Source organism: Neofelis nebulosa, chromosome 3 (genome assembly GCF_028018385.1).
Source record: "Neofelis nebulosa isolate mNeoNeb1 chromosome 3, mNeoNeb1.pri, whole genome shotgun sequence".
In the NCBI taxonomy this organism is placed as follows: domain Eukaryota; kingdom Metazoa; phylum Chordata; class Mammalia; order Carnivora; family Felidae; genus Neofelis; species Neofelis nebulosa.
Genome location: NC_080784.1, coordinates 41,533,830 through 41,538,029, shown reverse-complemented (window position 1 = coordinate 41,538,029; position 4,200 = coordinate 41,533,830). Strand labels below are relative to the sequence as shown.

Genomic DNA, 4,200 nt, shown 5'->3' with positions numbered 1-4,200 from the left:
GCTCTGTCTCTCTCTGTCCCAAAAATAAATAAAAAACGTTGAAAAAAAAATTAAAAAAAAAAACAAAAACAAAAACTGTAAATATTGGATATTTATCAGTTAGTGTCAAGAACTGCTAAAGATCTAAGTTTTTTACACTATTTGTAAGCTAATAAACTTGCCATAGTTTCATGGGTTTATGCATCGTCTTACAACCGGAGTAAACCAATGTCTGAACCATGAGATGTGAGAAGGCTATTGAGGAGCCTCAAGAAGGGAAGGTTTTCCTCAATCTTAAAAAGAGACATAAGACAGGGCTGATTCCCTTTTTCTGCCTGGATATTGTTCTTGGCGTATGAAGCCTGGAACCACTGCAACCATTTAGACCCAAGAAGAGAAACAGCCTAGTGAACAAAGCAATGTGTGGAGGATGGCAAAAAGTAAACATGGAGGCAATTTGGCCCTTGATGAACATTGCTTTTATAGAAAAATAAAACAGTATTCTAGAGAACATTGCTGTTCTACAAAACTAGTCCTGTCACCGCCCAATCTCTAGATGTCTTATTAGGTAGCTGATACATTTCCTACGGCGTCAGCCATTTTAGTGAGGGTTTACCTTTCCTTTAATTGACAATATGCAAACTCCTGCAGACATTCATACAAATTATTTTTCCTCTCCCCGGTCCACTCCCATCTGGTTCTTCATTCTCTGGTTTCCTTAGGTGAGAAGACAATGAAGCAGAGCAAAAAGCCCAGGCGTCAGACCCAGGCCCAAAGCAGGTCTCAGGCACATCCTCGCTGGTGAGGCGAGGGTGAAGTATTAAATCTTGCTTGGCCTTGGTTTCCCTATTTGTAACAGGTGGCTAATGAGAAGGGTAAATTCTATGAGGTTACGGTGAGGATTAAAGGAACTAACACATTTAAAGCATTTGGAACAGTTTCCACCTTCTTGCAATCCATAAAAGGAAGATTCAGACAAGGCAGACTTTTAGTGAACCCATCTTTGTTTTCAAACTTTGTTTAGACCAAAATATTGAGTTGCCCCATATGAAGTTACCAACAAGCCAACATTTCTGACTTATGAAAACAGTGATCTCATGTAGTTCAATCTACCCTTGGAAGTTGTGCTTCAGATCAGTGAAAGAAAGCTTTCTTTTCTTTTAGAAAAGAAGAACAGCTCAGGAGCATCTGTGCCAAGCACGGGACATTGGAGATTAAACAGGGGCCACCACTGAGTCGACTTCTGCACAGACTTCTGCACAGACAGAAGCAGGCAGCAAGAACCAAACATCCAAACAAGCAAATGAGATTATATGCATATGACTTGAAACAGTAAAGTGCTGTCAAAATATTATTATAAAAAGTATTGTTCGTCATGTAAGCATTCTTTAATGCCTCATCCATGAAAAAGAAAAGATACATGTCAATAGTAATTTATTTGAAATTTCGGTTTTTCACTTGCAAAGACCAAAATGTAAAGGAATTAATTGGCAACACTATAGACATTGTGAATTTTATTCATTTCATGATCTTGGGCGGGTCACTTGGGCTAGAATAAAATACATTTTCTTAAGCTTTTGAGAGTCTGGTAACTTAGGTGTCTTTTTCATTACATTGGTTTAAATTTAAATTAGAGGATAATTCCATAGTAAGAAATCTGGGCTTCGGACACCCTCTCTGTGGTGCCATCCAGAATGAACCACTCAGAACAATGCTCAGTGAGGATCCAGGGCTGGAGATACCCCTCCACCCCCCCAGTCACCGTTCTGCCCTATTTCAGAAGCAGAGGTGTCACAAATTGGAGCTAGACACGATGGCCCAGAAGAAGAATGTGGTGGCCTCACATTCCCCTCACAGCGTTTCCTGTTAGGACAGGACAGGGAGCTACCCGGTTTCCAGGGGCAACACTCTGCCTTGTTGATGCTTACAAGGGAAGAAGGCCCAGCTCCCACCTCCCTGAGAGGTGTGGCCTCTCATCCACTGAGCAAACCCCAAGGGTGCTGAGGGGGTTAAGGAGGGGCTCCTGAGTGTGGGCTGGGGAAGGGGGAAAAGACTGAATGCTCCAGGTTCATTCTCTGTTCAGAGAGTCACTTTCTGTTTGGAACCCGAGTCCGTGCCCTGGAATTTTGATGTAGGCCTATTGATGCCCATGGAAACCTCCCTGCAGAGTCCTGGCGTGGGGCCACCGTGTGAGCTACACTTGCACCAGGAAGGAGCCAGATCGGGAGCTTCCTGGTGGTCTGAGTTCCAACCCAAATCTCCCTTTTGTTTCCCAAATGGCTTTTATCCCAAGCTCTGGGAAACTAATATAAGCAAAGTTCAGTGAGAAATGATCATGAGGTCTGTAGGGACCCCACACTTTGACTCAAAGCCTGGCCTTCAGGACTGGCACCCTAAGCTTGGTGTCAAGATACTTTGGCTCCTTTTGGAGAAGTGCTGGGCTGAGCATCAGGCGATGGGACTGCCTGACGCTTGGCCTTCTTATTGGCTGTGTATGTTTCAGACTCCTGTGCTAACTTCCTTCTCTGTCCTCCTCTTACCTCATCCTCCCCCCAGGATTCAGTTACCACTGGCCAGGGGAGGGAGCAGGACTCGGGAAGAAAAAAGGTGACCTCAGCTTTATATGCAATGTTCCATTTCTTTTATAAAATAAAAGGTCTTTGCCAGCCTTTTAAGACAAAATAGTAACGTGGTTCTGTGAGGGGTGATTTAATTACTCTCTATTTTTCTGCATTTTTAAACTGAATACAGTACTTCAGATGTTAATAGTGGTGAAATTAGTAGCCATACCCTATTTCTCCTTTTATGTGTTTCTCGTATGTCTTCTAAAGAGCACATTTTTCTTTTAGAATGGGAGAAAATCTTTCTAAAGCATGTATATATATAAGTTTATCTACTTATTTTGAGAGCTGTCTCTCAAAATAGTGAGTACACAGTGTGAGTGGGGGAAGGGGGAAGGGCATTGAGACAGGGAGAGAGAGAGAGAATCCTAAGCAGGCCCCACATCATCAGCACAGAGTCCGATGCAGGGTTGGAATCCACGAAGCTGTGAGATCACGACCTGAGCCAAAATCAATAGTCAGATGCTTAACCCACTGAGCCACCCAGGCGCCCCTTTCTAAAGCATGTATTATGCAATTGTTCACACAAGGTGCAATGAAACAGGCGCTCTATGCAGAGCTGTTTACACACAGAGTGCTTTATACAGAGATGACACTGGAGGACACAAACTGTAGGCAGAGTTATTTGGGAAGCAGAATAAAAACATTTAACACCAAAGCACAGAATAAAACCATAATGTGTTGAACTCTGACTAGGTCAAATGTGAGTACATAAGTGGCACCGGGAACGGGGATGGGGTGGGGGGCACCATGTTCAGCTTCCTCTTCAATTAGTCCATTGTGCAAAAGGAGGTTTTAAGAGCCCTCCAGTAGGCCTGCTGGGAGGAAGCAGCGCGTTGATATTGAACAGAGGGAGAAGCCATTCCCAGGAGAGGTAGGAAAGGAGGTACTCAGGATATATCAGCAGCATATAGATGATACAAGAAGCTGAGGATCAGATTAAATTGGAACCAAGACTTTTTGCTTAATGACTAAGGCTCTCATCATTCAGCCAGTGAGGAGCCTGCAGGGTTGTGGCAAAGCTTCATGGTAACTTTTTTTATCTTGTATATTAGAATACCTAAATGGTGTCCAGGAAAATCCATGCCGTTCATTAGATCTCAGAGTGTAAGTTCACTCTCAGCAAATCCTGCTGTTGCTTTAGACAGTCTCAGGTTAAGGAAATCTGTCCAGATATTGTCAGAGGTTTTGACTTTCCCTGTCAAAATTCCCTGACTTTGCCCCTGTCTCTTCTAGGGGCCCCTGGGTGGCTCAGTCGGTAAAGCGTCAGCTGGCCTACGCTGCAGATTTTGGACTTTTACTTCCACACTTGTGTGAGCCAATTCCTCAAAATAAATCTCTCTTTCTCCTTATCATATATACTCTCTCTATATAATCTCCTATTCATTCTGTTTCTCTGGAGAACCCTCATACACATGCATGCTCATAAAACCTCACGTAACACCCACTAAAAACAGTGAGATAGGGGGGTGAGTGGGAATGGGAGAGGGTCCACAGCTACCACTGTCAGGTTTTAGTTGTGAAAGCTGAAAGGATTGTTAGAAATAATCTAATTCTGGGAGTGCAAACTGGTGCGGCCACTCTGGAAAACAGTATGGAG

General features: G+C 43.5%; 1 long non-coding RNA gene across 1 annotated transcript; it reads left to right on the top strand.

The window, feature by feature from the left end:
- The first annotated feature begins 453 nt into the window (after positions 1-453).
- LOC131506081 (uncharacterized) lies at positions 454-1,557 on the top strand. The gene is made up of 2 exons (XR_009258722.1): positions 454-791; positions 1,144-1,557. It is a non-coding gene; the product is annotated as an uncharacterized LOC131506081 (long non-coding RNA).
- The last annotated feature ends 2,643 nt before the right edge of the window (positions 1,558-4,200 follow it).